This window comes from Oncorhynchus gorbuscha, linkage group LG15 (assembly GCF_021184085.1).
Source record: "Oncorhynchus gorbuscha isolate QuinsamMale2020 ecotype Even-year linkage group LG15, OgorEven_v1.0, whole genome shotgun sequence".
Classification (NCBI taxonomy): domain Eukaryota; kingdom Metazoa; phylum Chordata; class Actinopteri; order Salmoniformes; family Salmonidae; genus Oncorhynchus; species Oncorhynchus gorbuscha.
In genome coordinates this window covers 50,033,024-50,045,682 of record NC_060187.1, presented here as the reverse complement: position 1 = coordinate 50,045,682, position 12,659 = coordinate 50,033,024, and the positions used below count along the sequence as shown (strand labels likewise).

Below are 12,659 nucleotides of genomic sequence, written 5' to 3'. Positions count from 1 at the left end.
CCAGCAGAGAACTAGAAGGAAAGGCGGCCAAATGAGGTGTTGGCTTTGGGGATGACCAGTGAAATATACCTTCTGGAGTGCATGCTACGGGTGGGTGTTGCCATGGTGACCAGTGAGCTGAGATACGGCGGGCCTTTACCTAGACTTAGAGGACCTGAAGCCAATGGGTTTGGCGACGAATATGTAGCGAGGACCAGCCAACGACAGCCTACAGGTTGCAATGATGGGTAGTATATGGGGCTTTGGTGACAAAACGGATGGCACTGTGATAGACTGCATCCAATTTACTGAGTAGAGTGTTGGAGGCTATTTTGTAAATGACATCGCCGAAGTCAAGGACCGGCAGGATAGTAAGTTTTACGAGGGTATGTTTAGCAGCATGAGTGAAGAAGGCTTTGTTGCGAAATAGGAAGCCGATTCTAGATTTAACTTTAGATTGGAAATGCTTAATTTGAGTCTGGAAGGAGAGTTTACAGTCTAGCCAGACACGTAGTTATTTATAGTTGTCCACATATTCTAAATCAGAACCGTCCAGAGTAGTGATGCTAGGCGGGCGGGCGCTTATTAATAAAATAGCAGCACTGTAGAAACTATTACACTCAACGGAACGACTTGATTAGTGTAGTGTCAACAACGCAGCCACTGCCAGCTAGCCTACAAAGTCAACAACGCAGCCACTGCCAGCTAGCCTACTTCAGCAGTACTGTATCATTTTAATCATTTTAGTCAATAAGATTCTTGCTACGTAAGCTTAACTTTCTGAACATTCGAGACGTGTAGTCCACTTGTCATTCCAATCTCCTTGCATTAGCGTAGCCTCTTCTGTAGCCTGTCAACTATGTGTCTGTCTATCACTGTTCTCTCCTCTCTGCACAGACCATACAAACGGTCCACACCGCGTGGCCGCTGCCACCCTAATCTGGTGGTCCCAGCGCGCACGACCCACGTGGAGTTCTAGGTCTCCGGTAGCCTCTGGAACTGCCGATCTGCAGCCAACAAGGCAGAGTTCATCTCAGCCTATGCCTCCCTCCAGTCCCTCGACTTCTTGGCACTGACAGAAACATGGATCACCACAGATAACACTGCTACTCCTACTGCTCTCTCTTCGTCCGCCCACGTGTTCTCGCACACCCCGAGAGCTTCTGGTCAGCGGGGTGGTGGCATCGGGATCCTTATCTCTCCCAAGTGGTCATTCTCTCTTTCTCCCCTTACCCATCTGTCTATCACCTCCTTTGAATTTCATGCTGTCACAGTTACCAGCCCTTTCAAGCTTAACATCCTTATCATTTATCGCCCTCCAGGTCCCCTCGGAGAGTTCATCAATGAGCTTGATGCCTTGATAAGCTCCTTTCCTGAGGAAGGCTCACCTCTCACAGTTCTGGGCGACTTTAACCTCCCCACATCTACCTTTGACTCATTCCTCTCTGCCTCCTTCTTTCCACTCCTCTCCTCTTTTGACCTCACCCTCTCACCTTCCCCCCTACTCACAAGGCAGGCAATACGCTCGACCTCATCTTTACTAGATGCTGTTCTTCCACTAACCTCATTGCAACTCCCCTTCAAGTCTCCGACCACTACCTTGTATCTTTTTCCCTCTCGCTCTCATCCAACACTTCCCACACTGCCCCTACTCGGATGGTATCGCGCCGTCCCAACCTTCGCTCTCTCTCCCCCGCTACTCTCTCCTCTTCCATCCTATCATCTCTTCCCTCTGCTCAAACCTTCTCCAACCTATCTCCTGATTCTGCCTCCTCAACCCTCCTCTCCTCCCTTTCTGCATCCTTTGACTCTCTATGTCCCCTATCTTCCAGGCCGGCTCGGTCCTCCCCTCCCGCTCCGTGGCTTGATGACTCATTGCGAGCTCACAGAACAGGGCTCCGGGCAGCCGAGCGGAAATGGAGGAAAACTCGCCTCCCTGCGGACCTGGCATCCTTTCACTCCCTCCTCTCTACATTTTCCTCCTCTGTCTCTGCTGCTAAAGCCACTTTCTACCACTCTAAATTCCAAGCATCTGCCTCTAACCCTAGGAAGCTCTTTGCCACCTTTCTCCTCCCTCCTGAACCCCCCCCCCCCCCCACTCCTCCCTCTCTGCAGATGACTTCGTCAACCATTTTGAAAAGAAGGTCGACGACATCCGATCCTCGTTTGCTAAGTCAAATGACACCGCTGGTTCTGCTCACACTGTCCTACCCTGTGCTCTGACCTCTTTCTCCCCTCTCTCTCCAGATGAAATCTCGCGTCTTGTGACGGCCGGCCGCCCAACACCCTGCCCGCTCGACCCTATCCCCTCCTCTCTTCTCCAGACCATTTCCGAAGACCTTCTCCCTTACCTCACCTCGCTCATCAACTTATCCCTGACCGCTGGCTACGTCCCTTCCGTCTTCAAGAGAGCAAGAGTTGCACCCCTTCTGAAAAAACCTACACTCGATCCCTCCGATGTCAACAACTACAGACCAGTATCCCTTCTTTCTTTTCTCTCCAAAACTCTTGAACGTGCCGTCCTTGGTCAGCTCTCCCGCTATCTCTCTCAGAATGACCTTCTTGATCCAAATCAGTCAGGTTTCAAGACTAGTCATTCAACTGAGACTGCTCTTCTCTGTTTCACGGAGGCGCTACGCACCGCTAAAGCTAACTCTCTCTCCTCTGCTCTCATCCTTCTAGACCTATCGGCTGCCTTCGATACTGTGAACCATCAGATCCTCCTCTCCACCCTCTCCGAGTTGGGCATCTCCGGCGCGGCCCATGCTTGGATTGCGTCCTACCTGACAGGTCGCTCCTACCAGGTGGCGTGGCGAGAATCTGTCTCCTCACCACGCGCTCTCACCACTGGTGTCCCCCAGGGCTCTGTTCTAGGCCCTCTCCTATTCTCGCTATACACCAAGTCACTTGGCTCTGTCATAACCTCACATGGTCTCTCCTATCATTGCTATGCAGACGACACACAATTAATCTTCTCCTTTCCCCCTTCTGATGACCAGGTGGCAAATCGCATCTCTGCATGTCTGGCAGACATATCAGTGTGGATGACGGATCATCACCTCAAGCTGAACTTCGGCAAGACGGAGCTGCTCTTCCTCCCGGGGAAGGACTGCCCGTTCCATGATCTCGCCATCACGGTTGACAACTCCATTGTGTCCTCCTCCCAGAGCGCTAAGAACCTTGGCGTGATCCTGTCGTTCTCAACTAACATCAAGGCGGTGGCCCGTTCCTGTAGGTTCATGCTCTACAACATCTGCAGAGTACGACCCTGCCTCACACAGGAAGCGGCGCAGGTCCTAATCCAGGCACTTGTCATCTCCCGTCTGGATTACTGCAACTCGCTGTTGGCTGGGCTACCTGCCTGTGCCATTAAACCCCTACAACTCATCCAGAACGCCGCAGCCCGTCTAGTGTTCAACCTTCCCAAGTTCTCTCACGTCACCCCGCTCCTCCGCTCTCTCCACTGGCTTCCAGTTGAAGCTCGCATCCGCTACAAGACCGTGGTGCTTGCCTACGGAGCTGTGAGGGGAACGGCACCTCAGTACCTCCAGGCTCTGATCAGGCCCTTCACCCAAATAAGGGCACTGCGTTCATCCACCTCTGGCCTGCTCGCCTCCCTACCACTGAGGAAGTACAGTTCCCGCTCAGCCCAGTCAAAACTGTTCGCTGCTCTGGTTCCCCAATGGTGGAACAAACTCCCTCACGACGCCAGGACAGCGGAGTCAATCACCACCTTCCGGAGACACCTGAAACCCCACCTCTTTAAGGAATACCTAGGATAGGATAAAGTAATCCTTCTCACCCCCCCCTTAAAATATTTAGATGCACTATTGTAAAGTGGTTGTTCCACTGGATGTCATAAGGTGAATGCACCAATTTGTAAGTCGCTCTGGATAAGAGCATCTGCTAAATGACTTAAATGTAATGTAAATGTAATGTTATTTAAGATGGTGAGCAAGACACTTTTGAAGAACAACCAGGCATCCTCTACCGACGGTATGAGTTCAATATCCTTCCAGGATACCCGGGCCAGGTTGATTAGAAAGGCCTGCTCGCAAAACTGTTTTAAGGTGCGTTTGACAGTGATGAGGGATGGTCGTTTGACCCCGGACCCATAACGGACGCAGGCAATGAGGCAGTGATCGCTGAAATCCTGGCTGAAAACAACAGAGGTGTATTTAGAGGGCAGGTTGGTCAGGATGATACCATTAGGGTGCCCATGTTAATGGATTTGGGGTTGGACCTGGTAGGTTCCTTGAAAATACGTGAGATTCAGGGCATCTAGCTTAGATTCATTTGCGATCCGGGGGAATGGGCCTAGCTCGAGGGTAACTGGTGCTTGCTTCTGGACAAGGGCGGTAGCCACGATAGCCACTCAGTGGCAGCTAGCTAGCGGCGATGATCCGTTGTAATGGTCCAGAGCTTGCGGCAGGAATCCGGTGATGTAGTGGGGGGGGGGGGGGGGGGGGGGGGGGGAGCCGTCCGATATGCTCAGGGCTTATATCGCGCTGTGGAGACTGGCAGATATTATCCGGGCTCAATCGGCTGGTGTCTGTGTTAAAGACTGCTAGCAGTGGCTAACAAAGACTGAATAGCTAGTAGCTAATTAGCTGGCTAGCTCCTGATGGAGGTTCCAGTTATAAGGTAAAGAAAAAATTGCAGAGCCGTACCATGTTGGGTGAGGCGGGTTGCAGGAAGGTACACTGCTCAACAAAAAAAAAGGGACACTTAAACAACACAATGTAACTCCAAGTCAATCACACTTCTCTGAAATCAAACTGTCCACTTAGGAAGCAACACTGATTGACAATAAATTTCACATGCTGTTGTGCAAATGGAATAGACAACAGGTGGAAATTATAGGCAATTAGCAAGACACCCCCAATAAAGGAGTGATTCAGCTGGTGGGGACCACAGACCACTTCTCAGTTCCTATTCTTCCTGGCTGATGTTTTGGTCACTTTTGAATGCCGGCGGTGCTTTCACTCTAGTGGTAGCATGAGACGGAGTCTACAACCCACACAAGTGGCTCAGGTAGTGCAGCTCATCCAGGATGGCACATCAATGCGAGTTGTGGCAAGAAGGTTTGCTGTGTCTGTCAGCGTAGTGTCCAGAGCATGGAGGCGCTACCAGGAGACAGGCCAGTACATCAGGAAACGTTGAGGAGGCCATAGGAGGGCAACAACCCAGCAGCAGGACCGCTACCTCCACCTTTGTGCAAGAAGGAGCAGGAGGAGCACTGCCAGAGCCCTGCAAAATGACCTCCAGCAGGCCACAAATGTGCATGTGTCTGCTCAAACGGTCAGAAACAGACTCCATGAAGGTGGTATGAGGGCCCGACATCCACAGGTGGGGGTTGTGCTTACAGCCCAACACCGTGCAGGACGTTTGCCAATCTTTGTGTTCTCTGGCAAATGCCAAATTCGCCACTGGCGCCCTGTGCTCTTTACAGATTAAAGCAGGTTCACACTGAGCATGTGAGAGTCCGCAGACGCCGTGGAGAACGTTCTGCTGCCTGCAACATCTTCCAGCATGACCGGTTTGGCAGTGGGTCAGTCATGGTGTGGGGTGGCATTTCTTTGGAGGGCCGCACAGCCCTCCATGTGCTCGCCAGAGGTAGCCTGACTGCCATTAGGTACCGAGTTGAGATCCTCAGACCCCTTGTGAGACCATATGCTGGTGTGGTTGGCCCGGGGTTCCTCCTGGGTTCCTCCTAATGCAAGACAATGCTAGACCTCATGTGGCTGGAGTGTGTCCGCAGTTCCTGCAAGAGGAAGGCATTGATGCTATGGACTGGCCCGCCCGTTCCCCAGACCTGAATCCAATTGAGCACATCTGGGACATCATGTCTCGCTCCATCCATCAACGCCACGTTGCACCACAGACTGTCCAGGACTTGGCGGATGCTTTAGTCTAGGTCTGGGAGGAGATCCTTCAGGAGACCATCCGCCACCTCATCAGGAGCATGCACAGGCGTTGTAGGGAGGTCATACAGGCACGTGGAGGCCACACACACTACTGAGCCTCATTTTGACTTGTTTTAAGGACATTACATCAAAGTTGGATCAGCCTGTAGTGTGATTTTCCACTTTAATTTTTAGTGTGATTCCAAATCCAGACCTCCATGGGTTGATAAATTTGACTTCCATTGATAATTTTTGTGTGATTTTGTTGTCAGCACATTCAACTATGTAAAGAAAAAAGTATTTATTAAGAATATTTCATTCATTCAGATCTAGGATGTGTTATTTTAATGTTCCCTTTATTTTTTTGAGCAGTGTATATTTAAATGGGGCGGCAGGGTAGCCTAGTTGTTAGAGCGTTGGATTAGTAGCCGAAAGGTTGCAAGTTCAAATCCCCGAGCTGACAAGGTACAAATCTGTCATTCTGCCCCTAACCCATTGAAAATAAGAATGTGTTCTTAACTGACTTGCCTAGTTAAAGGTAAAATAAAAAAATGAAAAATTAATTTGAAAATTGAAAAAGAGATTGAAATGTATACAGAAAAATGAAAAGAAGAAAAAAAACTTCCCCCAAAAAAGCTGAATATTTACACAGGACAAAAACATCTTGCTGCTATGCCATCTTGGAAAATATGTGATGATGATGAAGGGGGTGATTGAATACAATATACAACGGGGTTGGCAACTAGGTTTGGCCTCCAGCCAATTTTTTCCTGAGCTTGTAGATAGTCGGCAGGCCAGAACATATTTAGCCTATTAGCAAACAGCCTACTAGCTGCCCAATTTATAGCCCTACACCACACATGTAGTAGCCTACACACTCTTAATGCAAACCTTAATAACCTGCTCCCAAACAGCACAGATGTAAGATTTTATTTTTCACTGTAGAAGCACTGGTCCTCTTAAATTGTAATTCCAAGAATCAAAAATATTTAGGATCATATGACTGTCTGCTCTGCCATTTCTCCCCTTCACACCAGGGCTGCCAAAAATATAAGGTTGGATAATGGATCTGTGAAAAAAGTATAAAATAGTTCCCCACTACATTTACATTACATTTACATTTAAGTCATTTAGCAGACGCTCTTATCCAATGTAATGTTTACATTTAATGTATTCCTTGAACGTTGACCACAGCCCTTCTGAAAATACATTTACATTTTTTCCAACCTGCTCCAAGTATTCAATTTCAAATTTGGCTCCAAGTGCAGCTTTACCTCCGGGCTATTATGACACATCTGGCAGTTCCTTCTCCGTATGTTCCTAGCAGAGGTTGAGTCTTCTAGTAGTTAGCCTCGGTTAGCCTCAGGTATTCGGTGGTGTCCGTTATTTTGCTACACTCAGTGTGTGGGAGGGATACAACACAGCCCTGTGGTAGGCTAGGAGGAGCTTTCGCAATACTTCATAGATCCTTTAAATTATTTTAGATCCATGAAGCTGCATTAAGAAGTGTCTACAGGTAAGCATATGGGCTGATTTTGGACTGGACAATAGAATTTGCAGGTTGTTCACAGAGAGGGGAGGGAGGGAGGTCGGGATAGGATGTACAGTACATGAGCTGGAAGAGACACTCACCTTGTTGCCTGTCCCGGCACAGCAGATGCCAAGGGCCATTGCGGCCCCGCAGCGCACATGGGGGTTGTAGCTCTCCGACAGGAGGGACACCACACTAGGGCACTGCTCTGGGGTCCTGTACACACACAAAGAAAGAGAAAGACTTTATAATTCAGTTACGCTCATTGTTATTTACATCAAACATCCAAGCAACGGTCTTGAGCCTTGCAAACAATGTAAATAGGCCTAATAAAAATCCATTACTAATCATCATCATTATTATTATGATGAACAGTCTCAGCCATCATTGAAGAGACTGGGGTTTTATGAACATTGCAGGTCATTCTATAAGAATGAATCCAATTGCCATCAGGGATTAAGGCTTTAATATCATTATAGAATAATTGTACAGGCGACAGGTGGCTCAAAGCTACAGCACATCATAAGGAATTGTCACAACCTAATCCTGAACCGGTGTTGGAGGGGGGAACTTGGGGGGGCATGTGTGCTGTGTGAAATAGGGGCAGTGATTTATAGGTCTGACACCTCTCAAAGTCTTCATGCATTTTATCTGGGTGTGCTGCATGGGAAAGGGAAAACATTGTGCTTAACCATTTTGCTAGATTGAAATCTATGGCTTGAAGTATAATGGCATGAGTCTAGCGCAGAATGGAGAACAAAAATGCTCTGCTAAGTATAAATTGTTATTTCTTTGCTTACTTAAGTGAGGACTGAGCAAAGTCAACTAAGACGTACAGCAGGGGCGACGCCAGGCTCTTAACTCGTTCACTTTGTCAAAATCCCTTATAGTCTTACAAAAAGAACAAGCACACAAACATCCACCCAACAGTCAAAGTTAATAAAATAATGTTTTTTATTAAATAATAATAAAGGACACCCTCATTTAGGTGATGGGATTTTTGCAGAAAACTGCCAACTTAGTGTATTTTGGCAGAATATTACACCAAATCTAACACCACCAGGGTAATGAAGTGAATATTCTGGCTAACCCTTCCACTCCACTACCTTCGACCATCTTGTGTTTCACGTGTAACTGCCAGGGCTTCTTCCCCATCACATTTTCCTGGCTTCCACGGGCCCAACTGTCTCACTATGAGGAGCCTCCTCACATGTTCGTTTTGAAACCTTTTACAAACTCTCCCAAGTCCAGGCAGCTGTGTCAAGATGGTTTCTTTAAACAATTTACACAAGGTGATTATGGTCAATCCTCCTCCAATCCTAACCCGCTGCCTTCCCTGTTCAGGTTGGGACATTAGAACCCTTACAGGAGTATGGAGTGAGAATATAGAGGTAAGATCAGTGTGGGGTGTACGGGCAGAGACCAGGGGATGTAGATTTGGGACCCTAACCTCTTGTAACTGCATCTTTACGCAATTAGGCGCTTGAGATGTGAATTTAATTTAATGTGCTCTGTTCTAAGAGGAATGAAGCGGGACCAGATAGAGAAGGAAAATCTGGGCTACTCTACTCTTGCTGGGACAAGACAGGTAGGTCTTAGAGGACACACATGGCCGACGATCTGCCAAAAACAGTCGGTGGCCAACCATTACATGTGAGCAGTCTCCATCTTTCCCAATTCTTCCTTGAACCACTCATAACGTGAGGGGAAATTAAAGTGACATCTAAAAAAAATAATACAAATGTGCTGTCGATTGTAGCCTGTACTGTGTGTTCCAGTGTATCTTTTAGTGAAAATTCCTGCCGACAGTTAGCCAAACCTGTCAGCTAAATTAAATGTTTAATGAATCATATTTGGTCACAAAACAAAGGAATGCAATAAATTGCAACTGGCATGGAATAATACTGCCTGAGAAAGAGAGGGATTTCCTCTGAAGTAATGACATAACTGTACAAGTCACTCAAATCAGTATAATGTGTGCTATATTACCAGTGTTAGAAATGTATTACGGTATAGCCTGTAATGTCTTGAATTAGGGAGTCTCTTAGGCACAGACATGGTTGAAACCATAGAGGAGCAAATAATTGACAATGGGATGAGGTAAGCACATCATATTGAGCGTGTTATACAGCTTGCTATGCTGTGAAAGGAGGTTGATAAGACCAACATTGCCTCGGCATGAACAGTGAAACTGATCAGATTACCATGAGTCTTCAGATTTCCCAGAAAGGTTTGGTTCCTTGTAATGGTAATTGGGAGTCTATCAGTCAGGTATTAATCGTCATTCACTCAAAAAAAAACGCTAGGAGGTAAACAAATCCTCTATAAAACAGACTCCTCAGCTTTCTCCAATGAACAGGCATCATCGTCGATGACTCCCATGCCACTCTCTCCCAGAAATGTCACGCTTTGCTGCAATTGAAGAGGTCCTTTGCTTCTCAGAGAAAACTAAACCTTATTGGTTTGAAGGAGTGAAGAGGTCAGGAGGAATAAAGATGGATCCCTGTTGCCAGACACTGAATACAATGTACTCATTCATATGGTTGCGCTCCCACTCAGAACATATTTTAGCCTGATTATGAAAACAACATAGGAGTAGTTCACGAAAACCGTCAGAATGCGTTAATGTTTGTGAGTTGCGCCGTCTTGATTTTACATACAGCCATTTTACACCTCTAACCAACCCTAACACAAATAAGCAGGAAAAATAGAGTGATTTGACTTCAGCTTTTATCTGAGTAGAATCGGCTCGCTGTAATCAAACACTAAATGAAGCACCTTAGGGTACTCGGAAAGGGTCTGAAACACTGTTTCGGTGTCAATGATAAAGTCCAGAAGGTTCTATGCACAGAAATCGATAAACCTCCCAGGGTCATTCATTCAGTCTTCTCCATTAATGCAGTGGTGAATTCCGGCGGCCTAATGTCAACTGGCCTGTTTGGATTTAGCATCTCATCTCAACTGGCCAACCAGGGCTTTCGTTGATCACAAATGGCAAATCTCTAGAAGATCTGGATTGCCTTTCAATTTCGCCAGCAGGGATATGAGATGCTATTCTGGTACATATATGACTACCACTAATCTATTCTTGGATCAACCGCAAATTGTAGAGAGTAGAGCGAGACCTGTGAAGCCAAACACAGGCTTTGTGGATAGGGTCGTCAGGTACCCTGTAAAGTCTATTGTATGGCAAAACAAAACATCCCTGCCAGTGCCAAAATTGTCAATGCCACAATTCTCATCCATCAAGCTAATGTTTACAAATGAATGAGGGTGTGGTAAAATAAGAACTTGCCAATGATCCAATGCTTTCTAAATATAAGGTTTACGACCATTGTGGCAATGCAATGGCTTGAGGTTGAATGTGCCTTTTGCTTTGCTACTGCAGATAAATAACTACAATTTTAGAGCCATTCATAAACAGTTAAACGGAATGCTCCAGGAGTTAGCTGTACATTGACTGTGAGTGTAAGATATGTCTTTGTGTGCGCGCACAACCTAGGGTTCAGCGATATTTACGATAGTATCGGATATCGAAGATGATTGACAGCCATCATCGATGGTGACGACATTGTAATGTGACAGACGATGCACTTTATAACCTGTTTCAACTTGACTAGCACCACGCAGTAGAGATATGACCTGGTAGCTCAAAGCAGGGCCATGCAAAGTGGCCTTTTCCTTTGCAGCCTGCATAACATATCAATAAATATGTTAAACGATTTACAAATGCAAGAGAAGAATGTAGACAAAGCTAAGATTTTCACCAAAGCAGTGTAAAATGTCCAATCAGAAAATATGTTTTTTTTCCCTCTCAATGTCAGATGATCTGGTCTATATAACCCAACACCATATAGCTGACTCTATAAAAGCCCCATTTTGTATTTTCTGTCCATTTGATATGAATGACAATTTTTATGCATGCTGGCTTTCTCCCACCGTGCTACTTCATGATTAAACAATAATTTTAGCCAAAGGCGATCTACGGTCTCTCAGAAAGTTTTAGGTTGTTACTGAATAACTTAAAAACATGATAGGGCTAAGGTAATAATGAGGTAGAACAAACAATAGCAAGATAGAAAAATCTAACGAGTAGTTTGAACAAATCTCACAGTTGAGCAAAGCTTAGTCTATTACAAGATAAATGTATGCATCCCTCCTACTTGTTGAAGAACATACAAAACCTACTAATTAAAATAGCTTATCAAAAGCAATAAAAAATAGATTTTATTTTTTTATACAAAATTGCACATAAATATCAATATCAAAGAATTACTCCAGTAATGTGGCAGTGCATGGTTGAGTAAATTGCCCATATTCCTATAGCTTATTTCAATAAACATAATATATTTACACAAAACAGAAGGTAGAGAGAGCGAAGAGTTTCAACAAAGCAGCGCAAAATATGCGGTCAGTAAATAAGTCGTTTTTTTTCCCTCTCTCAAATGATCTGGGCCAATAGCCAAAGTCAATTTCCTCTCCATTTGATATGATGACTGGCCTATTGCACTACTCTTTCAATTTAATCAAGGAGGCAAAACTGGTGTGGGCCCAAAAAGGTGACACTTTTTTGTTTGTTGCACTGAAACATGCAAAAGAAATCCTGCTAGGGTGAAATGCAGGTTAACTAATTAAACAACAAAAGAATATGATCTACATGATCAGTCTCTGTGTGTAAAATAAGTGGTTCATGTGAACCTAAAAATGTAAAGAAAGCAATCCAATGTTATTTTCACCTAGACATTACTAAATGACACTCAAATCTTGAGAAAAAAACAATACACCAATATTGCAATTAGCCATGACAGCCTTTATAATATAACACTTGTGACCACACACACACACATCTAAATATTGCACTTGGGGAAGTAGAAATAGAATGAAACAAATAAGCATTCTATTTTTGCTCTATTATAGTGGCCACTATAGTAGATATCAATGTGTGCAAAAATATAATTCACTAAGTAAAAAAATGTAATAATTCCCCCTCACTCACACAAGTGTTACTGTCAAGTTCGACACAACAAAAGCAATATCTTTGGGCTACACTATTAGATTGTACACTTTCTGCCTGCTGTGGACATCTGTTCTACAATGTGCCAGCAGAGCATGATACCATTTGTTGGCATAATTGATCTCTTTCAGGCAGAATACACCTGGGATACCCCTCTTTATCCAATATATTGAGAAAGAGGGAAAGTGTGTAGTGTTCCTTTCACCGCTATAGTGACATCCAGCTTAAG

General features: G+C 45.4%; 1 pseudogene; it reads right to left on the bottom strand.

Moving 5' to 3' along the window:
* LOC123997450 overlaps positions 1-12,659 on the bottom strand; it is a 99,561-nt pseudogene that overhangs the window by 34,020 nt on the left and 52,882 nt on the right.